Consider the following 27,098-nt stretch of genomic DNA (forward strand, 5'->3'; position numbering starts at 1 on the left):
GTAACCTAGCAAGGTTAATAGGTGAAAGAAAACCGGGAAGTTTACCTAGTGATACAAATTCAAACCCCCGGAACGAAACAGCTAAAGCTATTACCACAAGAACTGGTACAACACTTAAACCACCTGAAATACCTGAAAATTCTGATGAAGCTATTCCTACTCCACAAGAACCACAACCTGAACAAGATAAGGAAAAAGAACCGGTAATTGAAAAGGTTAATGAAGATAACACAGTTAAGGCTAAACCTTGTGTTAAACCATACCAACCACCACTTCCTTACCCGTGTAAAATGAAGAAAGAGAAACTTGAAGCCGAGCAATCCAAATTCTTGGATATGTTTAAACAGATAAATGTAAATCTTCCTTTCATTGATGTGATTTCAGGAATGCCTAGATATGCTAAATTTCTGAAAGATCTAATCTCAAATAGAAAGAAAATGGAAGAACTCTCGGCCGTTACTATGAATGCTAATTGTTCAGCAGTGCTGTTGAATAAGATACCAGAAAAATTATCAGATCCAGGAATTTTCACAATTCCATGTTTTCTGGGTAGTCTTAGTTCAATAGAAGCATTGGCAGACTTAGGTGCTAGTATAAATTTAATGCCGTATTCACTATACGCTAAACTAGACCTTGGAGAATTGAAACCAACAAGAATAAGCAAACAACTAGCTGATCGATCAATAAAATATCCTAGAGGGATAATGGAGAACATGCTAGTTAAAGTTGGTACTTTAGTATTTCCAGTAGATTTTGTTGTTCTGGACATGGAAGAAGATTCTCAAGTTCCTCTCATATTAGGAAGACCATTCTTAAACACGGCTAAAGCAATGATAGACGTGTTTGGTAAGAAACTGACCCTATGTATAGAGGATGAGAGTGTTACCTTTTCAGTTGATAGAGCAATGCAACAACCGCAATCTGCAGATGATACATGTTATTATATTTAAACTATAGATTCACATGCAGAATTGTTGGAAGAATTTCCAGAATTACAAGGAACAGGAGAATGTTCTTTAGGAGAAGGAACTGAACCAATTGATGAAGTTGAAATTGTAACGACCCGCACTTTTTCGATCGTTCTATACTTATAAGATTAATATTTACATAAATTAAACCTTACCAACATGATAAGCAATCCAAATTGTTGAGACTTATGTTTTCGAAAAGAGTTTTACACAACGTTTGACCGTCTAGTTTGACCGATGATATCACGAACTATACAATATATGATAATTATACGTTTGTGTATATATATGTATATATACATATTTAACATGATCTAAGAATGTTTTAATATCTCATTTTGTATTAATAACAATAAGTTATAAGTATATTTTGAAACTACTAACTTAAGTTTTCAAAACGATAACCATACGTAACGTTATTTGACTTAAATACTTATGACCTATAATGTTTATACATATATCGTATAAATAATGTATTTAATCACTTTTAAAGACTTAAATACATAAAACAATATAAGTATATTTACAAAAGATAGCTATATTTGAATCCTCGTTCCGTTTTCTCAAAGATTTCTATACGTATACCTAGGGTATATGTACCCGTATCATACGCAGCTTCTAGATGTATTTACTATTGGTATATACCAATAAAAATCTGCTCCTTAGCAGCCTTAAATGATTAAGAAACATGTGGAACCAACCATTTGTCAAGTAGCATGAATTATTTAGCAAGAAAACAAAGTTAGGTATATTTTTTTCCTTTATAACCTAAAAACGTTTTTATGCATGCACACCATTTCTTCACCCCATTTTCTCATACTTACACTTCCATTTCTCTCTCAAAATACTCTTAACTTCATACTTGATCATCTCCAAGCATTTTCCCCATCATTTAGCTTCAAAAACAACACTTAAACCTCATAAGAAAACCTTACAAAAACACTTCAAGAAATCCTTCCAAGAACACAAACTTACTTCCAATCTTTCATCCAATTCCATCACCCTTTTGGTTCTAGCTTTTTACTTCTCTTTTACAGCAACCTTGTCCAAGGAACTTGAGGTAGAATCTATGTTCATAACCTTATTCGATTCATATATATATAGCTATCTTATTTTGTGGTATAAAATTTTAACAACAAGAACATAGTTTGAATGTTTTCAAACTTGTTTGCAAACTAAATAGATCCTTCTAACTTAACTTTTAAAATACTTCAAGACCTGTAATATAACTTAAATATATGCTAACTTAACAAGGTTTAACTTGGTTTTTCAAAGAATATCTTAAAAACTGTTTTTACGACGTCGGAGTGCCACCGGGGACTGTTTTGGGTTGGATAATTAAAAACCATCTTAAACTTTGAATTGGAGGTTTATTTTCTGGAAAAATGATTTTTACTATGAATATGATAACACCTAAAAATTTCATGATCTAATTCAAAGTATAAGTATTTTTAGAAAAATAATCATTTAAGGTTGTTTACATAAAGGAAAATGTTTAACTTCATAAGTTTCACTAAAGTTTCACCTATGCCGTGTGATTTTGAATACAAACTAAGGTATTTACAGTTCATGGTCTTAAATAGGGACTCGATCCAAGGAGATGGCAAGTTGAATCAACGAAAATGGAGTTGTAACGAAGAAACTATGACCGAAACAAAATTGGTTATCCAAGACTAGTTTAACTTCGGGATTAATTGGGAAAAATTAAATAAAATCACATCTTTCTAAGATAACATGATATTTTATATATATGTACTTATAATTCAATTTTATATGGTTCAGGATCACCCGTAAACAACACGAGAAGATTAATCATAAGATCCCATGATTGTACGCAACACGTCATTTGACAACACCGGTACTTTATGTACGCAACACGTCATTTGACAACACCGGTACCGTGGGTCAAGATTAATCTCGACCAATACATATACGATGGGGTTTTATTTATTTCGTTGGGGGTTTTATTTATTTCATTGCGGGTATATTAAACATCTACAAATGAACCATTAAAATTGAATTACTAACAACGAACTGCTAACTACGGACTAAGGAATTATTCAAAGTATTAAAAGTATAACAAGTATATATATGAGACGTTTGTTTAAAAAGAAAAGGTATTGATATATTATATATGGATAGGTTCGTGATATCAACCGGAGACCAAGTCAAATTATATATATCTTCAAGACGAAAGTGAGTATATAGTCCCACTTTTAAACTCTAAATATTTCGGGATGAGAATACATGTATTTTATGTTTTACGTTATGGACACAAGTAACTGAAAAATATATTCTACGTTGAGTTGTACCACTGGCATACTTCCCTGTAGCTTGGTAACTAATATTTACAGCGGTATTGTAAACGCGAATCCTGTTGATAGATCTATCGGGCCTGACAACCCCAACCGGACTGGACGACCAGTATTCAACGGTTGCACAGTACTTCATTTCGTGACTACACTTGGTACAGTGTAGTAAGATTTCATATTAAAGGGAATATGCGACGTGATTAATTGTTAAGTATGGTTACCAAGTGCTCAACCACTTAGAATATTTTTATTAAACTGTTTATATACGAAATCTTGTGGTCTATATATATATATATTGCTGCCGGCATTAAACCTATATCTCACCAACTTTATGTTGACGTTTTAAACATGTTTATTCTCAGGTGATAATTAGAAGCTTCCGCTGCATTATGTTGAATTTGAGCAAGATCTTGCGTACGCATATATGTGTCAAAAACAAAACTGCATATCCAAGAACTTGTGTTGTAAAATATGCTAGAAATCGGGTTGTTATTATCATTTGTAAAGTTTGTAAGTCGAAGATTATCGCTAAACGATAATCATCTTTATTTTGTCCAAAGCTTGTATCAAAAATAAGGATCATGGTTTGTAATGTATAATATATGCAGTTTTTCTTTTAAAAATGTCGCATATAGAGGTCAATACCTCGCAATGAAATCATACGTTATCTAACACGTTCTTATGGTTAAGGAAGGGTTATGACAGAAATGTTAGCTACACTTATAGCTAATGGATATGAACCAACAACAGAAGAAATTCAAATGCTAAAAGAAGAAGACAGATATCGATATAAATCATCGATAGAAGAACCACCGAAATTAGAATTAAAGCCACTTCCAAACCATTTGGAATACGCTTATTTACAAGGTGAATCTGAATTACCTGTAATAATATCGTCTTCTCTTACTGAAAATGAAAAATCTCAACTCATTTCTGTGTTGAAAGCTCATAAACCAGACATTGCATGGAAGATCCATGATATTAAAGGAATAAGTCCTTCGTATTGCACACATAAAATCCTTATGGAAGAAGGTCATAAAACGTATGTGCAACGCTAACGAAGACTAAATCCTAATATGCAAGATGTTGTTAAAAAAGAAATTATTAAACTGCTAGATCCTGAGGATATTCAGGGACAATTCAGAGATCCTGAACCACTAATCTTTCCTCCGGAACCACCAATCATTCAAACGGAGATTGTCAAGGAACAACCCATTAAATCAGAATCCTATAGTGATTCAGATTCAACAAATTCAATCATGGAGATTCTGAAACCTCTAAGTATGGAAGACCGAATGAGAGCTAAACGCACTGGCCAAGGTCACGCAATTACTCAACCTGACATTAATGCGCCAGATTATGAAATCAAAGGACAAATCATACACATGGTGACTAATCAATGCCAATTTAGTGGTGCACCGAAGGAAGATCCAAATGAACATCTTCGAACCTTTAATAGGATCTGTACACTATTTAAAATAAGAGAAGTTGAGGATGAACAGATATATCTCATGTTATTTCCCTGGACTTTAAAGGGAGAAGCCAAAGATTGGTTGGAATCGTTACCTAAAGGGGCGATTGATACATGGGACGTTTTGGTTGGAATCTTTTCTTAAACAATTCTTTCTGGCATCTAAAGCCGTAAGAATTCAAGGAGAAATAGTTATGTTCACGCAAAAGCCAAATGAAACTCTATATGAGGCGTGGACAAGATTTGGAAAGTTATTAAGAGGATGTCCGCAACATGGTTTAGACACCTGTCAAATAGTACAAATATTCTACCAAGGATGCGACATCACTACAAGAAAAGACATAGATATAGCAGCTGGTGGTTCCATTATGAAGAAAATAGCAACTGACGTTTACAAAATTATTGATAACACTGCTTCCCACTCACATGAGTGGCACCAAGAAAAAGATATCGTTAGATCATCTAAAGCAGCTAGAGCCGATTCTAGCCATGACTTCGATTCCATTTCTGCAAAAATAGATGCTGTCGAGAGACGAATGGAAAAGATGACTAAAGATATCCACTCAATACGAATTAGTTGTGAGCAGTGTGGAGGACCACATTTGACAAAAGATTGTCTCAGTATTGAACTAACAATGGAACAAAGAGAGAATGTTTCATACATGAACCAAAGGCCTGAAAATAATTATCAGAATAATTATCAACCGCCAAGACCAATCTACAATCAAAATCAAAATTATAACCGAAATGTTCCATACAACAACCAACAAGGTCCTAGTAATCAACAAGTATCCAACAATACTTACAATCAGCAAAGACCTATTTTTCAAAAAAAAATCATCACAAACCGATGATAAAAAGCCAAATTTAGAAGACATGATGTCGAAGCTAGTTGAATCTCAAACTCAATTTTTCACATCTCAGAAACAAACCAATGAACAAAATGCTCAAGTATTTAGAAATCAACAAGCTTCTATTCAAAATTTGGAACAAGAAGTAAGTAACCTAGCAAGGTTAATAGGTGAAAGAAAACCGAGAAGTCTACCTAGTGATACAAATGCTAACCCCCGGAATGAAACAGCTAAATCCATTACCACAAGAAGTGGTATTACACTTAAACCAACTGAAATACCTGTAATTTCTAATGAAGCTATTCCTACCTCACAAGAACCACAGCCTGAGCAAGATAAGGAAAAAGAATCGGTAGTTGAGAAGGTTAATGAAGATAACACAGTTAAGGCTAAACCTTATGTTAAACCATACCAACTACCACTTCCTTACCCGAGTAAAATGAGAAAAGAGAGACTTGAAGCCGAGCAATTCAAATTCTTGGATATGTTTAAACAGATAAATGTAAATCTTCCTTTCATTGATGTGATTTCAGGAATGCCTAGATATGCTAAATTTCTGAAAGATCTAATCACAAATAGAAAGAAAACGGAAGAACTCTCGGCTGTTACAATGAATGCTAATTGTTCTGCAGTGCTGTTGAATAAGATACCAGAAAAATTATCAGATCCAGGAAGTTTTACAATTCCATATTTTCTGGGTAGTCTTAGTTCAATAGAAGCATTGGCAGATTTAGGTGCTAGTATAAATTTAATGCCATATTCACTATATGCTAAACTAGACCTTGGAGAATTGAAACCAACACGAATAAGCATACAACTAGCAGATCGATCAGTAAAATATCCTAGAGGGATAATGGAGAACATGCTAGTTAAAGTTGGTACTTTAGTATTTCCAGTAGATTTTGTTATTCTGGACATGGAAGAAGATTCTCGAGTTCCTCTCATATTAGGAAGACCATTCTTAAACACGGCCAAAGCAATAATAGACGTATTCGTTAAGAAACTGACCCTAAGTATAGAGGACGAGAGTGTTACCTTTTCTGTTGATAGAGCCATGCAACAACCTCAATCTGCAAATGATACATGTTATTATATTCAAACTATAGATTCACATGCAGAATTGTTGGAAGAATTTCCAGAATTACAAGGAACAGGAGAATGTTCTTTAGGAGAAGGAACTGAACCAATTGATGAAACTGAAATGTTAGCTACACTTATGGCTAATGGATATGAACCAACAACAGAAGAAATTCAAATGCTAAAAGAAGAAGACAGATATCGATATAAATCATCGATAGAAGAACCACCGAAATTAGAATTAAAGCCACTTCCAAACCATTTGGAATATGCTTATTTACAAGGTGAATTTGAATTACCTGTAATAATATCGTCTTCTCTTACTGAAAATGAAAAATCTCAACTCATTTCCTGTGCTAAAAGCTCATAAACCAGCTATTGCATGGAAAATTCATGACATTAAAGGAATAAGTCCTTCGTATTGCACACATAAAATCCTTATGGAAGAAGGTCATAAAACGTATGTGCAACGCCGAAGAAGACTAAATCATAATATGCAAGATGTTGTTAAGAAAGAAATTATTAAACTGCTAGATGAAGGTTTAATTTATCCAATCTCTGATAGTCCATGGGTAAGCCCAGTTCAATGCGTACCTAAGAAGGGTGGCATGACTGTCATCACAAATGAAAAAAAATGAGCTCATTCCTACTAGGACTGTAACAGGATGGCGTGTTTGTATTGATTATAGAAAATTAAATGACGCCACCAGAAAAGATCACTTTCCCTTACCTTTTATTGATCAAATGTTAGAAAGATTAGCCGGAAATAGTTACTATTGTTTTCTTGATGGTTTTTCCGGATATTTTCAAATTCCAATAGCACCCGAGGACCAAGAGAAAACCACGTTCACGTGCCCTTATGGTACTTTTGCATACAAACGCATGCCATTTGGACTTTGCAACGCCCCTGTAACCTTTCAAAGGTGCATGATGGCGATTTTTCACGACATGATAGAAGAATGCATGGAAGTTTTCATGGATGACTTTTCAGTCTTCGTTGATACATTTGAATCATGTCTAGTTAATCTTGAACGAATGCTTATTAGATGCGAAAAATCAAATCTAGTTCTTAATTGGGAGAAATGCCATTTCATGGTTAAAGAAGGCATCGTTCTTGGTCATAAAATTTCAAAAGAAGGAATTGAAGTGGATAGAGATAAAGTAGATGTAATTACTAAACTTCCACATCCCACCAATGTTAGAGGAGTTAGGAGTTTTCTAGGGCATGCCGGTTTTTACCGATGTTTCATAAAAGATTTTTCTAAAATTGCCACTCCTATGAATAAACTCCTAGAAAAGGATGCTCCATTCATCTTTTCAGATGAATGCATAAAATCTTTTAATATTCTTAAAGAAAAACTCACTAATGCACCGATTATGATAACTCTAAATTGGAATCTACCGTTTGAACTAATGTGCGATGCAATTGATTTTGCAATGGGAGCCGTTTTAGGACAAAGGATTGAAAAACGATTTCAACCTATTTATTATGCTAGTAAGACGTTACAAGGAGCACAAACGAACTATACAACTACTGAAAAAGAACTCCTTGCTATTGTCTTTACTTTTGACAAATTTCGTTCATATCTCGTTCTAGCTAAAACGGTGGTCTATACTGACCATTCTGCTCTTAGATACCTATTTTCAAAACAAGATGCTAAATCAAGATTAATCCGTTGGATCTTACTCTTACAAGAGTTCGATATTGAAATCCGAGATAAAAAGGGAGCAGAAAATCTCACCGCTGATCATCTTTCTCGTCTTGAAAATCATGAATTAGAAGTTCTAAATGAATCGGCCATACAAGACAACTTTCCTGATGAATATCTATTGAAGATAGATTATAATGAAATTTCATGGTTTGCTGACTATGCAAACTACTTAGTATGTGGATTCCTTGAAAAAGGATTGTCGTACCAAAAATGAAAGAAGTTCTTTAGTGATATAAAGCACTATTTCTGGGAAGATCCACATTTGTTTAAAAGTTGTCCCGATGGAATAATACGCCGATGTGTATTCGGAGATGAAGCCAGTCAAATCTTAAACCATTGTCACACAGGACCAACAGGAGGGCATTATGGGCCTCAGCTCACAGCAAGAAAAGTTTACGATGCTGGATTCTATTGGCCTACAATTTTCAAAGATGCACACCTTCTTTGCAAATCATGTGATGCTTGTCAAAGGGCCGGAAAAATAATTCAACGTGATGAAATGCCACAAAATGTCATTCAAGTATGTGAAGTATTTGACATTTGGGGTGTTGACTTTATGGGTCCATTTCCAAAATCTCATAATAATCTCTACATTCTCGTTGCCATTGATTATGTATCTAAATGGGCGGAAGCACAAGCTCTCCCAACTAACGATGCACGAGTTGTTGTCAACTTTTTAAAACGTCTTTTTGCAAGGTTTGGAACACCGAAAGCTTTAATAAGTGATCGGGGTACTCATTTTTGTAATAATCAACTTGAGAAAGTTCTCAAAAGATATGGAGTAACTCATAAAATCTCCACTGCTTATCATCCACAGACAAGTGGACAAGTTGAAAATACCAACCGAGCTTTAAAACGTATTCTAGAGAAAACTGTAGGATCAAATCCGAAGGAATGGTCCATTAAATTGGAGGATGCACTCTGGGCTTTTAGAACAGCCTACAAAACTCCAATTGGAACCACACCTTTTAAACTCGTTTACGGAAAAGCATGTCATCTTCCAGTAGAAATTGAACACAAAGCATTTTGGGCTTTGAAGACATGTAATCTTGATTTACATGAAGCTGGACGTCTACGGTTAAGTCAACTAAACGAATTAGAAGAATTAAGACATGAAGAATACGAAAATTCGTTAATCTATAAGGAAAGAACGAAGAAATGGCATGATAAAAGAATCAGAAGTTCAAAAGAATTTAAGGAAGGAGACAGAGTTCTTCTTTTCAATTCACGATTCAAGCTATTTCCTTGAAAATTGAAATCAAGATGGTCTGGACCATTTATATTCAAAAGAGTTTTCCCATACGGAACGATAGAATTAATAAATTCAAATGGGATTGAATTTAAGGTTAATGGTCACAGAGTTAAACATTACATAGATAGTCCAATGGAAATCGACAATGAAGTTAATCACAATTTCGATACCACAGCTAACTAAGTGTGGGGAGGTTCGAATCTTTTTAGGGTAATATGTATTTCTGTTAGAGTTAGATATTCTGTTTTTGGGTAGTTCTCGATAATGGAATCCGAATGGTCTTTCCCTAGCAGACCCTAAAGAACTAGTCTTCTCCCCCCATTCTGAATTTTTTTTTTTTTTAGGTTTTACGAGATGAAGAATTCCTGTGAACTAAACCATGGTCTAATGCTACACGCTTTGAGCACTAAACGTAATAATGACACACTCCCGAGTGACCTGGTATCAGTAATAAGAGCCAAATTGGACGGAATAAGAAAAGAACACAGAAACGATCATAAAAAGTTACATTTTGGTAAAGGAAAATCAAAAACCGAAGCCAAAAGAAGAGCACGACACCTTGAAAGATGTTATAAATGCGGAAAATGGTCACACGAAGGTAAATGTTCAAATAATCAAACATATATAAATACCGAATTTGTTACTCTATGCAGAGAAGGACCGTTTATATGTTTAGAAGAAAAGATATTGAAGATTTGAGGTTATGCTTACGTAGCTATGGAGAACCAAATCACATGACTCTCTTATGAGTCGGCTAAAGCAGGTCTCTGAGAATTTTTCTCACAGGTAAGTATGTACAGTTTTTATTTTTTTATTACTTTTAACCTTTTGATAATAAACGCTGAATCGTTCGCTATAAAGTATTAAATTGGTATTCAATAAAATTAGGTATGCGTAACCGAAATTATTGATATCATATAAAAATTTATTACATCACTGCGAAATTTACCGTTTATTCTTAAGGTATAAATATCTTCAATCAATCAACCCAAGATATTTCAGAAATTCGTCAGGAGTAAAACTAGGTAATATAACCGAAATTACTTTACCGAAAAGAGGGGCGTATATTTTTGATAATATTTGATTGATTAAAGTGGGATAAAAGACCAAAAAGATTTTTAATTTTTATTTTTACTTTATTTTTAAAATAAATTTTAAATTAATATTGTACACTTTTTAAAATCAATATATTTAAGTTTGTAAATATTTGAAAAATTAATATTTTTAATATAAGTTTGTATGTATAAAAACAAAATTATAATATAAATTTGGTGTGAATTTTTAAAATTTTAATAATATGAATTTTTAATTTTATGCATTTTAAATTTAAGTTTGGTGTGAATTTAAAAAAAAAAAATTACTTTATTTCACTAAGTTAAAAATGTGATTTTTAAAATTCGTCGTGAGTTGAAAACTAGGTCGTTGAACCGAAATTGCTCTACCCAAGGGAGGGACGAGAATTTTTATTATCATTAATTTTAATCTTATTGAATTAAAGTATGCCAAAAATATTTAAAAAAAAACCAAAAATCCTTACTTTTAAAACCGCGCTTTGAATTGACAAATTTTAAAATTTTGTCGAGGGACGGACTAGGACATCGTTCCGAAACGCCCTCATCCTAAAAACAAAATTTTAATTTTTAATTAATTATATGTTTTATTAGTAAAGGTTTCATAAAATAAAAAAAAAAATAAAAAAGGGACCTCATGCGATCGCATGAGATTTACCCTGTAACCTCATGCGATCGCATGAGGCTGGAAATCAGACCAGAAACAAAAAGGGCAGCGAGCTGTGTTCTGTCTCCACTCCACACATACACAAACACACGAACACATACACACATATCACCCTAAAATCACCAATTTTTCACCAAAATCAACCAAATTTCTCGCTATAATCCGCTCTAAACATGAATTTGATAAGAAGTTTATCAAGAAGGGTAACAATTTCACTCCTAAACCTCTTTAAATTTGATTTTTAGTGTTCTTGAGCTATATTTTTCCTAATTTGATTTTGTTAATTTCTAGTGTAATTAGAGTTAAATTGTTAGTATTTTATGCATGTATAACCTAGATTGATGCTATTTAACATGATTTAAAGCCAAAAACTTCAAAATTTTTAGAAATCTAGGGTTTGCGTTCTTGAGCAATTTCGGGCTTTTTGATATAAACAGGTTATGGCCGATTTTTGTCATGAATTATTGCTAAATTAAGTAGTGTAACATGTTTAGGTAGCTAAATGATCCAAACTTTGATTCTAAACATGATTTTTGAGAATTAAAGTGGACTTTTTAGATATAAAATTCATGAACTTGATTAAATTGATGTAAATGCCATTTGAAACTTGTTTAATTGCTAGTAATGGTTATTTTAACATGTTATTTGAATTGAATGCTTATGAACTTTGTAAACATTTTCATATATGCTTATTTGAAAAAAATGTAGAATTGTAAAAATTGTGAAAATGTGTATAAGTTTAATTAAACATGTTATTGTAATTGTTTCAAGTTGTTATTTTGCTAACACTAATGCATATTTGGATGCACAAATTTTGTGTTTAATGTTTTTTGCAGAGATTTACTAATACTGATGGTGCATCATCATCATCTAGACAACCTGCTCCAGAACCTGAACCTGAAATGCAATATGAACCTGAACCAGAACAACAACAGGAACCACAACAACAGCCTGATCAACACGTACCTTATTATGATCCGCTACAATTTGTTGATGCCTTCATAGTATTTCCGATGCATCCACCAATAGAATACCCAAAGATTCCTGAACACACGTTGCATCTTAATCTGAGATTCGATAGAAGTTGGAGAGATTACCCAACATATCAAAGTAACAAATTCAAACTGATACCAAAAAATGTAGAAGTGTCAAGGGTAATCGATTGGGAGCCTTAGGAAATGGTCCAACTTGCTAACTCAGTTAGACAGCATTTGATCCAAAGGTATGGCAGCTCTTCTTTTCACGATTGGGAACGTTTATTCACCATTCGTAGACCTGTATATAAGGAATGGTGTATTGAGCTTATGAGTACTATAGCGTTAAATGCAGATGTAGATAGATTAGATGATAGAAGTTTTCTTAGATTTATACTTGGCCGTAGGATGTACAGAATGTCCATGCTGGACATGGCCAGGGCTTTGCAGATATATACTCCTAGTGAATTACTACTACCCGATTGTATGAATTTGATTTATCGTGGTGAAAGGGTAGATAGGAATTTTGACGCGAACGCCGTCTGGAGGCGTATGTCAGATTATAATGTTTTTATGCTGGGAGGAAAACACTCCTACTTACATATTAACAAAGCCGAGCTTCGTATAATTCATAGTTTTTTGGCTAACTCAATTACACAGAGAGGTCACAACAAGGAGAAAATGACCGTACATGATTTATTTTACCTAAAGTGTATTCGAGACCCAAGAGGCTTTGTTAATATCCCTTACTGTGTTGGTTTTTATTTGGCTAAGATGGTTGAAGGAATAAAGGAAGGGGGAATAATAGGAGGAGGTATTTTTGTTACTCTCATTGGAGAATATTTGGGTGTAGATAGGGACAAAGGGGGTCCACTTTTGGAATGTAGGGAACAGGTTGAGCCTTTAGGATTGAAGGTCTATCAGGGTGCTAAGGTATTAAAGAGCAGACGAAACCAGGCAGTACCCTATGAAGGCCATCATCCACAGGTAGAGAGAGGATCAGATGAGGAAATGGAGGAAGCGGATGACATTAGGGATGTCATTAGGGAGGCTATGACTGACGTCTACCAGCGTGTAGATGAGGTAGATATGACAAACGCGGAGAGATTTAGTCGAATGGAGCAGTGGCAAGCCCGAAATGATTACGAGCATTCCAGGCAACGACATCATGATAGATGGGACTATCATCAGCATTAGATTATGAGCCGGCTGTCACCTCAGGATCACTACGTCCCAACCCGACCCGCTTACTATCCTCCACACCAGCCCAAGATGAGACCACCATTTACTCTCTACGACCCTAACCAAGCATACCAGTACACCTATCACCAACCATGGAACCCAGACGACGACATGAACTGGAACCCCTATCCAGATTGATATAGTTCCTATTGGTGATTTCTATGATTTTTATCTTTTTATTATTTCTATTTATTTATGTTTAAACAAATTATATTTTGATACTTTTATGTAAGTTTAATATTTTTATTATGTTGTACTAATATTTCATATTTGATTTGAAAGTGGAATTTAAAGTCCCATTTCAAATTACCATGCACGTTATTATTTGTATGTATGTATATTGTCAATTGTACACAACAGGGTAAAACAACGCATTTTCAAAGACTGGCATTAAGTTCAGCAAAAGCTAGTACTTTTGACGACAAAACGAAAAACAAATGTGATGTAACAACAAGACGGAATGAACAAATGATGTGCACCATTTATCATTCAGCAAACAAACGCCAATATGTTTGGAAACTTTGGTAAAATTTAATCATGTTTCTACGCTAATCACCCTCAATAATTTAAATTATTACTGATTTCTTGCAAATGAGGACATTGCAAGATCTTAAGTGTGGGAAGGGGTTAAATTCTTTCGGATTTTTAAAATTTTAAATTTAAATACTTGGTTACCATTAAAAATACTAGTAAAGCAGTAGTTGTATTAGAATCTAGTGCTCTCTGATAATAAAGAACAGCCCTAGTCTTATATACTGACTACCCAATTCTAGTAAAATTTTTCAAAATTTTCAATTAAATGAATTCAAAATCATGTTTATACATATTTATGAACAATAAAACTAGGTGTTAACACCGAAATTATTGTTACCTCGGAAAGGTCATAAATTGAGAAACAACCCAAAATGTTAGAATTCATTTAAAATGGAATAGAGGACAATAAAAAGGCAAAGAAAGGAAAATAAAAGCCAAGTGTGGGAAAAATTTACCAAGTTATTTAAAACATATATCACATATTTCTGTAACAAATAATTAAAGATATTTTTTCTTTAAACTAAACTAATCAGTTTTACCAAATTTACTATAATATATTTGAAAGAAAGATGGATCTACACGATGAATCAATTCCATCATTAAAAGGAAGTAAAGTCTTTCGAAAAAGACACGCGCTTCTTGATTTAGGTCAGGAAGTTGTCGTCCAGACCAGATGTAGGTTGACGAAAAATCTAGAAAAGTCATTACAAAAATCAGCTGGAAATCCACGGACCTCAGCATCAAACAGGGTCACCAAGTGGTCAGACTTATCCTAACCATGAGAGGATCTGTCTCGTAAAATAGGGAGGGCTCCGTGCAAATTAGCTTGATAAGACTAATGAATCAGACTCCCAGAAAGGATAATCTCCTTAAAGATAAAAAAATCAGCTTTTAAGACTGATATTACTCAATCCTTGAGATTGACTTTAAAGATTGAGAATTACAAACTCATGGAATTCGATGATATCTAAACTCGAGCTTGAACGAGAAAATATTTTGATAAAAATTACAAACCGATTTGTTTTCTGAAAACCCTATTTTTAATGCGTTCATTACCATTGAACGTAAAATCCTAGGAATTCACCTGGAATTCATTAGGTCACCTGAACCAAATCGGGTGTCAATCGTAAGAACGGTGGTTGCATAGCATGGTCGAAGACCGGACCTTGTGCCAGACCGAAAAACTATAGGGTGAGCTTTACTATTGCTCCTACAAAGGATAGTAATTGCATCTGACACGTTATAGACCATAATTAAAAGTATGTCAGGGGACATTGCCTTAACAGTTGCTTGTTCAACGCTTTCCTTTACAACCAGACGGTAGTTTATCGAAAGGTAATATACGGAGCAAGTATACTGGACATGTTGCTTCCCCAATACAAGGTTAGCAAGTGGGTGACACAAAACCATAAGTTTTGAGTTAAAATTTTCAAATCTGAAACCCACCAAACCCACAAAAACATTTTACAACACCGGTGAAGGGTTATTCTGGAAAACTTATCTAGGGTAAAAACTAGATTTAATTTTCAAAAGATCAAATGTTTTCATAAAGATCCAATTTCCTTAAGGATCTAAATTTTCATAGTCATGTGGGACTGTAAACCACATCGTTACTACCATTGTTCATACCGCTGTATAGAAATCACTGATGTACAAAGTGTGAAGAATAAAGAAGTGATTCTAGTATTTTTATTTCAAGACTATATGGCTTGAGGACAAGCAACGCTCAAGTGTGGGAATATTTGATAATGCTAAAAACGAACATATATTTCATAGCATTATCCCTCAAGAAAGACAAGCTTTTAGTTGCAATTGTTCTATTTACAAGTAATATTTGTTTAAATAATAAAAGGTGAAGACAAAAGACAGATTCGACGAATTGAAGACGCAAACGACCAAAAAAGCTCAAAAGTACAAAGTACAATCAAAGTGGTTCAAATTATTGATAATAAACGTCTCAAAATTACAAGAGTAATACAAGATATTAAATTGTACGCAAGGACGTTCGAAAATTCGGAACCGGGACCAAAGTCAACTCTCAACGCTCGACGCAACGGACTAAAAATTACGAGTCAACTATGCACATAAATATAATATAATATTTAAATAATTCTTAAAATTATTTATATATTATATATATTTATATAAACCGTCGGCAGAATGCAAACAAAAGTACATGAGCTGGAAAAAGTGGCCATGCGATCGCATGGCCTGAAGGCCTAAATCCCATGCGATCACATGGTGAATAGTTTCAGGCCACACCCCTATAAATTTCGTAGTTTTGGTTGATCTTTTACACCATCTTTTTCTCTTCCTATCCATCAACGTATATATATTTATATTATAATTTTAATTTTAATTTTAAATTCTAATACTAAGGGTATGTTAGCGAATGTTGTAAGGGTGTAAGTCGAAATTCTGTCCGTGTAATGCTACGCTATTTTTAATCATTGTAAGTTATGTTCAACCTTTTTAAATTAATGTCTCGTTGCTAAGTTATTATTATGCTTATTTAATGCCGAAGAATCGTGATGTTGGGCTAAATATTAAAATTGGGTAATTGGGCTTTGTTCCATAATTGGGGTTTGGATAAAAGAACGACACTTGTAGAAATTAGACTATGGGCTATTAATGGGTTTTATATTAACTAAATGATACCTCGTTAATTTAATATATAGACTTATAATTTGACGTATTTATATATAATCACATACGCTTGACTGGGTACGGTGGGAGGGATATCTATAAATACCAATAATTGTTCATTTTACCGGACACGGAACTGGATTAATAGTTAATAGACTTGTTGAAACAGGGGTGGATTACATTCAAAGGTAATTGGTGTAATTGTTAACAAAGTAGTAAAACCTTGGACTACACGCAGTCAATAACCTGGTGTATTCATTAAACAAAGTATTAAGACCTTGTTACAATTCGAATCCCCAATTAGTTAGAATATTTGACTTCGGGAATAAGAATAATTTGACGAAGACTTTCGCACTTTATGATTATGACTGATGGACTATTATGGACAAATCCGTATGGACATATCGAATAACCCAGGACAAAGGACAATTAACCCACGGTAATAAAACTAAAATCAACACGTCAAACATCATGATTACGAAAGTTTAAATAAGCATAATTTATATATTTCATATTTAATTGCACTTTTAATTATCGCACTTTAATTTATTGTTATTTTAATTATCGTACTTTTTAATTATCGCAACTTTATATATTGTCATTTACTTTACGCACTTTTATTTATCGCAATTTCATTATTATCTTTTACTTTACGCTTTAAATTAAGTTATATTTTTTTTTTACATTAGGTTTTAACTGTGACTAAAGTTTTAAAATCGATAAACCGGTCATTAAACGGTAAAAACCCCCTTTTATAATAAATAACACTACTTATATATATATATATATATATATATATATATATATATATATATATATATATATATATATATATATATATATATATATATATATATATATATATATATATATATATATATATATATATATATATATATTTGTATTTTTACAACTATAAGTTAAAACTAGGGGTGTTCATCAAACCGTCAAACCGGCCAGACCGGGGTCTTTGGTTTGGTTTGGCCGGGTTGAGTTGTTAGATTACTGTCTGACAGTTTAAGTTTTTGTCAAACCGGGTTCTCTGGTCCGACTACGGTTTGTGAAAAAAGTTAATCATTAAAACCGGACCGAACCGTTATATATATATATATATATATATATATATATATGTATATATATATATATATATATATATATATATATATATATATATATATATATATATAATTTGAAGCTGAGTCCATTTATTTAATTTAATAGATCATGGTTTAGTTAAGCTATCTTTTGTTACAAATAGTTTAGTTGGACTATCAGAGAGGCCCATTTTAACTGGAGAGTTTTACAAATTTATTCTTGTCCAGTATTCTTCTACAGTGATATAGTGACACCTATGTTCCTAAACTTTTGATCTGTGTGTCTATTGTATATAGATTTTGCATCATAGACATTGTCTAAAAATATGAAAGACAGAAAGCAAGAATTCGGTTTCATTATACTCCGTATTATATTATGTAGAAAGCTAAAAGAATGAAAAAAGAACTCAAAACCGTAAAACCGGTAAAACCGGACCAGTTTAAACCGGACCAAACCGGCCAGTCAGACAACTTTCTCGGTCTGGTCTGGTTTCATATATGATGAAACCGTCGATGCCGGTTTGGTTTGATATTTAGTCAAAACCGGACCAAACCGGACCGTGAACACCCCTAGTTAAAACTAATATAGCATTGAACTAGTTTATTAGATCCCTATGGAATGAACCGGACTTACTAAAAACTACACTACTTTACGATTAGGTACACTGCCTATAAGTGTTATAGCAAGGTTTAGGTATATCCATTCTATAAATAAATAAATATCTTGTGTAAAATTGTATCGTATTTAATAGTATTTTGTAGTAAAAATATAACTATTTTGTACACCACCTCGCACACATCAAGTATTTTTGGCGCCGCTGCCGGGGAACAACATAAACGCCGGAAGCGAAACGCTATAAAAAAAGATTTTTATTAAAATTTTGTTAAGTTTTTTTTTATTTTGTAAAAATTTTCGTTTTTAAAAATATAAAAAAAATTACGAAAATATAAAAAGAAAAGAAAAATAAAAATTTATATATTTTTAAGAGTTTGTTAAATATATATAAAATATTAAAGTTTCTTTATTTTAGTTTTTTTTTAAATTAAGTTTTTGATTGATTTATATATATTTTGTATAAATTTAAAAAAGAAAAAAAAAGTACTCGGCCCGTTACTGTAGCAGCCCAAAGTTTGGTCCGAAACCCTGCTCCATGCGACCGCATGGATTTTTAATGTGAGGACCATGCGATCGCATGGCCCTGTCTGACACGCCACATTTGACTGCCAACTGCAATAATTACGGAGTAATAATAATAATTATTATTTAATTAAAACCCTAATTAGGGTCAGGGTATTTAATATTATTTAGTTTAATTTTATTATTTATTTTGTATTATTAAGTTTAATTAGTTTATAAATATATAAAATTGATAGTTTTATTAAATAAATAATATAAAAATATTATTTTTAAAAAAATTGTACTTTTTACAACTTTAAGTATATTTTTATATTTTGTATCTTTTTATTTGTTTTAGCGTAATTTTTGTATATTTCGCTCGTAATTAGTTTTAAGTCATAATTTTTGCCATAGTTATTTTTATTTCTAGATTTTTAGGCTTTGCCGTAAAATTCCTTAAGTGCTTTTTCTTTAGACTAAGATTTAGATGCTTTAGAATTTTGCGACGCCATTTTAAAATTTTAGTACCTTTTTAAGTTATTGCCATTTGGGATATAGTATTTCTTTTAAGCTTTAATATTTTAAGACGCAACTTTTAATTCTTAGTTTTTAGTTTTTTTTTTAAGTTTCGACACGCTACTTTCTTATTTTTTATTTTTCGACGCCTATTATTTTTCGACCTTTTATTTTTCGACGTTTTTCGACGCGCTCTTTTTCTTTCTTATTTTTTGCCACTCTAGTTTTTAGGACATAGAATGATCTATTTCTTCTCTAAAATTTCTTTAAATTTCAACGAAAAATTGTTTTAAGTGGTTAAATTGATAGACATCCAAATTTTCTGCTTCGTAGTAATAGTTGGATTTGTTAGTGGCTGAGTTGTGAGCTTCCGATTTAAAGGGTTCTGGCACCCTGCTACATCTTTTGGCTATTCGAAACGTGGGCAAAAGCAGAAAAGTCTATTAATTTGATAACTTTAATAATTTTTATATTTTATAACTAATAGGATATTCAGTGAATGCACCGAGCAAAACGTTCACCACCTTTTATACGTTCACCACCTGTAACTCGATCAAGACATTTAGCCAATATTATTGCCGTTGATTTTTCTTTAGAATCGTCATCCAGTCAACCAAGTACTCCAATTCAAATTTCCGATAATCCATTTTTTGAACCCGACCTCACAATTGAGAATTCGGAGGATATTCAGGGACAATTTAGAGATCCTGAACCACTAATCTTTCCTCCAGAACCACCAATCATTCAAACGGAGATTGTCGAGGAACAACCCATTAAATCAGAATCCTAAAGTGATTCAGATTCAACAAATTCAATCATGGAGAATCTGGAACCTCTAAGTATGGAAGACCGAATGAGAGCTAAACGCACTGGCCAAGGTCACGCAATTACTCAACCTGACATTAATGCGCCAGATTATGAAATCAAAGGACAAATCATACACATGGTAACTAATCAATGCCAATTTAGTGGTGCACCGAAGGAAGATCCAAATGAACATCTTCGAACCTTTAATAGGATCTGTACACTATTTAAAATAAGAGAAGTTGAGGATGAACAGATATATCTCATGTTATTTCCCTGGACTTTAAAGGGAGAAGCCAAAGATTGGTTGGAATCGTTACCTGAAGGGGCGATTGATACATGGGACATTTTAGTTGAAAAATTTCTTAAACAATTCTTTCCAGCATCTAAAGCCGTAAGACTTCAAGGAGAAATAGTTACGTTCACGCAAAAGCCAAATGAAACTCTATATGAGGCGTGGACAAGATTTGGAAAGTTATTAAGAGGATGTCCGCAACATGGTTTAGACACCTGTCAAATAGTACAAATATTCTACCAAGGATGCGACATCACTACAAGAAAAGACATAGATATAGTAGCTGGTGGTTCCATTATGAAGAAAACAGCAACTGACGCTTACAAAATTATTGATAACACTGCTTCCCACTCACATGAGTGGCACCAAGAAAAAGATATCGTTAGATCATCTAAAGCAGCTAGAGCTGATTCTAGACATGACTTCGATTCCATTTCTGCAAAAATAGATGATGTCGAGAGACGAATGGAAAATATGACTAAAGATATCCACTCAATACGAATTAGTTGTAAGCAGTGTGGAGGACCACATTTGACAAAAGATTGTCTCAGTATTGAACTAACAATGGAACAAAGAGAGAATGTTTCATACATGAACCAAAGGCCTGGAAATAATTATCAGAATAATTATCAACCGCCAAGACCAATCTACAATCAAAATTAGAATTATAACCGAAATGTTCCATACAACAACCAACAAGGTCCTAGTAATCAACAAGTATCCAACAATACTTACAATCAGCAAAGACCTATTTTTCAAAATAAATCACCACAAACCGATGATAAAAAGCCAAATTTAGAAGACATGATGTCGAAGCTAGTTGAATCTCAAACTCAATTTTTCACATCTCAGAAACAAACCAATGAACAAAATGCTCAAGCATTTAGAAATCAACAAGCTTCTATTCAAAATTTGGAACAAGAAGTAAGTAACCTAGCAAGGTTAATAAGTGAAAGAAAACCGAGAAGTCTACCTAGCGATACAAATGCTAACCCCCGGAATGAAACAGCTAAATCCATTACCACAAGAAGTGGTATTACACTTAAACCACCTGAAATACCTGTAATTTCTGATGAAGCTATTCCTACTCCACAAGAACCACAGTCTGAGCAAGATAAGGAAAAAGAACCGGTAATTGAGAAGGTTAATGAAGATAACACAGTTAAGGCTAAACCTTATGTTAAACCATACCAACCACCACTTCCTTACCCGAGTAAAATGAGAAAAGAGAGACTTGAAGCCGAGCAATTCAAATTCTTGGATATGTTTAAACAGATAAATGTAAATCTTCCTTTCATTGATGTGATTTCAGGAATGCCTAGATATGCTAAATTTCTGAAAGATCTAATCACAAATAGAAAGAAAACGGAAGAACTCTCGGCTGTTACAATGAATACTAATTGTTCTGCAGTACTGTTGAATAAGATACTAGAAAAATTATCAGATCCAGAAAGTTTCACAATTCCATGTTTTCTGGGTAGTCTTAGTTCAATAGAAGCATTGGCAGATTTAGGTGCTAGTATAAATTTAATGCCATATTCACTATATGCTAAACTAGACCTTGGAGAATTGAAACCAACACGAATAAGCATACAACTAGCAGATCGATCAGTAAAATATCCTAGAGGGATAATGGAGAACATGCTAGTTAAAGTTGGTACTTTAGTATTTCCAGTAGATTTTGTTATTCTGGACATGGAAGAAGATTCTCGAGTTCCTCTCATATTAGGAAGACCATTCTTAAACACGGCCAAAGCAATAATAGACGTGTTCGCTAAGAAACTGACCCTAAGTATAGAGGACGAGAGTGTTACCTTTTCTGTTAATAGAGCCATGCAACAACCGCAATCTGCAAATGATACATGTTATTATATTCAAACTATAGATTCACATGCAGAATTGTTAGAAGAATTTCCAGAATTACAAGGAACAGGAGAATGTTCTTTAGGAGAAGGAACTGAACCAATTGATGAAACTGAAATGTTAGCTACACTTATGGCTAATGGATATGAACCAACAACAGAAGAAATTCAAATGCTAAAAGAAGAAGACAGATATCGATATAAATCATCGATAGAAGAACCACCGACATTAGAATTAAAGCCACTTCCAAACCATTTGGAATATGCTTATTTACATGGTGAATTTGAATTACCTATAATAATATAATCTTCTCTTACTGAAAATGAAAAATCTCAACTCATTTCCAGAATTACAATTGAAACGCTTTCTCTTGTTCATCCTTCCATTCAAATTTCTTCCCTTTATGCGTTAATGCAGTCAAGGTTTTGCAATTTTGGAAAAATCTTGGATGAATCTCCTGTAATAACCAGCTAGCCCTAAAATTGGCGTATGTGTTTCGGAGTTTTTGGGGTTTCCCACTTTTCAACAGTTTCAATCTTTGCTGGATCCACCTGAATACCTTCTTTGTTCACTATGTGACCGAGGAATTGAACTCTTCCAACCAAAATGCACACTTTGAAAACCTAGCGTACAGTTTTTCCTTCCTTAAAAACTCTAGCACTTTTCTCAAATGTTCTTCATGCTCTTGGTCATTCTTTGAGTAAATAAGTATGTCATCGATGAAAACAATGACAAACTTGTCAAGGTATGGTCCACACACTCGGTTCATGAGGTCCATGAACACAGCTGGTGCGTTAGTCAACCCAAACGGCATAACCATAAACTAGTAATGACCGTAACGCGTCCTAAAAGCAGTCTTTGGAATATCATCCTCCTTCACCCGCATTTGATGATACCCAGAACGTAAATCAATCTTCGAATAAACCGATGAGCCTTGTAGTTGATCAAATAAGTCGTCGATTCTCGGTAGTGGGTAGCGGTTCTTGATGGCAAGTTTGTTCAACTCTTGGTAGTCGATACACAACCTAAATGTACCATCCTTCTTCTTGACAAACAAAACAGGAGCTCCCCACGGTGATGTGCTTCGTCAAAATGAAACCACGCTCTAAAAGTTCCTGTAACTGACTTTGTAATTCTTTCATTTCGCTGGGTGCGAGTCTGTATGGAGTACGATCTATTGGTGCAGCTCCTGGTACAAGGTCTATTCGAAATTCAACAGATCGATGTGGGGGTAGTCCCGGTAGTTCTTTCGGAAATACATCGGAAAATTCTTTTGCGATGGGAACATCACTGATGTTCTTTTCTTCAGGTTTAACTTCCTTGATGTGTGCTAGAATGACGTAACAACCTTTTCTTATTAGTTTTTACGCCTTCAAACTACTAATAAGATTTAATTTCGCGTTGTTCTTTTCTCCGTACACCATTAAAGGTTTTCCTTTTTCACGCATAATGCAAATCGCATTTTTGTAACAAACGACCTCTGCTCTCACCTTTTTCAACTAGTCCATGCCAATTATTGCATCAAAACTCCCTAACTCGACTGGTATTAAATCAATTTTAAACGTTTCATCCCCCAGTTTAATTTCTCTATCCCGACATATATTATCTGCTGAAATTAATTTACCGTTTGCTAATTCGAGTAAAAATTTACTCTCCAAAGGCGTCAATGGGCAACTTAATTTAGCACAAAAATCTCTACTCACATAGCTTCTATCCGCACCCAAATCAAATAAAACATAAGCAGATTTATTGTCAATAAGAAACGTACTCGTAACAAGCTCCGGGTCTTCCTGCGCTTCTGCCTTATTAATATTGAAAACTCTTCCACGGCCCTGCCCATTAGTATTCCCCTGATTCGGGCAATTACTTCTAATGTGGCCCGGTTTTCCACATCGATAACAAACAAAGGCGGCATTACTTGTTTTGACACTATTTGTTCCTTTAGCTCTGTTAAACTTTGGCCCGTAGACCTCACACTTTTTCACACCATGGCCAGTTCTTTTACACTTGGTGCAAAATGTCATGCAGAACTCATTCTGGTGGTACTCTTCACACCTTTGGCATTTTTGGTTTTTGTTGCCATTGTTGTTGTTGAGATTGCTGTTGGGATTTTTATTGTTGTTGAAACGATTGTTGTAGTTGTTGTTGTTGTTGGGACATTTGTTGTAGCTATTGTTAGGATTGCGGTTATTGTTGCGATTGTTGTTGCGGTTGTTATGGTTGTTATTGTGATTATGGTTGTGATTGTTGTTGTTGTATTGGTGACCCTTGTCATTGGTTTCTTCCCACTTTCTCTTGAGTTGTTTCGTGGTGGCTTCTTCAGCCGCCTGCTCTTTAATTCTTCCCCCAATCTGATTTATGAGTTTATGAGCCATTCGACTTGCCTTTTGTATGGAAGCGGGCTCGTGTGAACTCACATCTTCTTGAATCCTTACTGGTAACCCTTTTACAAACGCATCGATCTTCTTTTCTTCATCTTCGAACGCTCCCGGACACAATAGGCACAACTCTGTTAATCGTCATTCATATGTGGTAATGTCGAACCCTTGTGTTCGTAACTCTCTAAGTTCTACCTTGAGCTTATTGACTTCGTTTCTAGGACGGTACTGCTCATTCATCAATTGCTTGAATGCCGACCACGGTAGTGTGTAAGCAGCATTTTGACCTACCTGTTCAAGATAGGTGTTCCACCACATTAACACTGTACCTGTGAAGGTATGCGTAGCGTACTTAACTTTGTCCTCTTCAGCACACTTACTTATGGCAAACACCGATTCAACTTTCTCGGTCCACCGTTTCAATCCAATTGGTCCTTCGGTTCCATCAAATTCCAAAGGTTTGCAGGCAGTGAATTCTTTGTAGGAGCATCCTACACGATTTCTTGTGGAATTAGTTCCACTACTAGATCCAGAGTTATTGTTATTTTGCATTGCAGCCTGTACTGCGGCTATGTTCGCAGCAAGAAAAACACGGAAATCTTCCTCACTCATGTTCAAGTTCTGACGAGTTGTCGGTGCCATTTCCTTCAAAAATAGCCAAAAGAATTGAGTTAATCATATAGAATTTAAGAGTAGTCAATAGTATTTCGTAGCATTATATGAACTTATTTATAAAAGCTTTTTCTTCATATTATCATTTTATAGTTTTAATTCGGGTAATACCTACCCGTTAAGTTCATACTTACTAGCTACTATACAACTCAACTACTACGCTTCTATATGAAAAACTTATTACAATAATATTTCGCGTTCAAACTTTATACAAAATTTTACAAACTTACAATACCATTATTATACATATAAGGTGAAATATAACACATAATAACTTTACTACTCGGCAGCTTTAAAGGCAATTCTAGTTTACGCAAGTTGTTCAGCAAAAGAAATAAAGACACGTAATTCATAAGTCCAGAAACAAGTCATGCATTCAGGTTTTACTAAGACGACTTCCCATCCTTGATCTTATGGAAAATAACCGTTATGACCATTGGCTAGGCAGCATGTTGTCATGTCTTCAAAAGGATGAGGGTTTCGTAATACCCAACAGCTTCGTAGCAATCTAAAAACCTTGTTTCTTACCCCAACTACTGAGTCCGTCACTTGTGAGAATGTTTTATTTAAAAGTTTCAACTCAATGTTCTTTTTCTCATTTTGATGAGAAGCGAACATTATTAACCCGTAAGCATAACATGCTTCTTTATGTTGCATGTTAGAAGCTCTTTCTAAAGAACGGAGTCCTATGTTGGGATATGTTAAGTCAAAATAGGTTCGTAACCCGTAGCGTAAAATTGCATCTGGGTTTCCCGCACTAAATGCCTTAAAGAAAACTTGGTGTAACTTAAAGTCTCCCCAATGTGATATACCCCATCTTTCAAAGGAAAGCCTTTTATATACTAAGACATGCCTGGAATGTCTTTCAAACGTTTGACAAACTAATTTTGCCGTAACTAATTGTGCTGATGAATTCTGTCCGACTCTAGACAAGATTTCATCAATCATATCTCCTGGTAGGTCTTCTAAAATTTTTGGTTGTCTATCCTTAACGTCCATTTTGTGTTTTTATAATGTACAATAGACAAGGATTAGATTCGTAAAAGATAATTAACAAACAATACAAGCAATTTTTACATAGAACATAAAAGTACAAGCACACTACAATACATATAATAAACAACATGATTACAACCCTCTAATCTGAATCACTGGTTTCTTCTTCTTCGGACTTGGTTCGTTTTCCTAATTTTCTAGGGATATATGGTGCTCCTCTAATACGATCCGTCATTTTCCGCAATGGTTTAGAAAAACCTGGTGGTTTAGAGGTTCTCGGGTTATTGTTACAATTTAGGAAATACGGACGTTGCCGATACATATAAAGTTCATCCGGGTTGGAATCAGGTTTCTCTATTTTTATACCTTTTCCCTTATTATTTTCTTTTTCTATATTAAATTGAGTCGAGGTAATTTCTATAACATCATCGGAATCCTCATCGGGATCCGATTCATCGAAAAATTGGTAATCTTCCCAATATTTTGCTTCCTCGGCGAAAACATCATTGACCATCTTTAACTTTGGTCCGTTGGTTGAGGATTTTCTTTTATTTAATCGATTTACTGTAGGTATCAATATTTCTTCC

The sequence above is a fragment of the Rutidosis leptorrhynchoides genome, chromosome 8 (assembly GCF_046630445.1).
Source record: "Rutidosis leptorrhynchoides isolate AG116_Rl617_1_P2 chromosome 8, CSIRO_AGI_Rlap_v1, whole genome shotgun sequence".
NCBI classification, from domain to species: domain Eukaryota; kingdom Viridiplantae; phylum Streptophyta; class Magnoliopsida; order Asterales; family Asteraceae; genus Rutidosis; species Rutidosis leptorrhynchoides.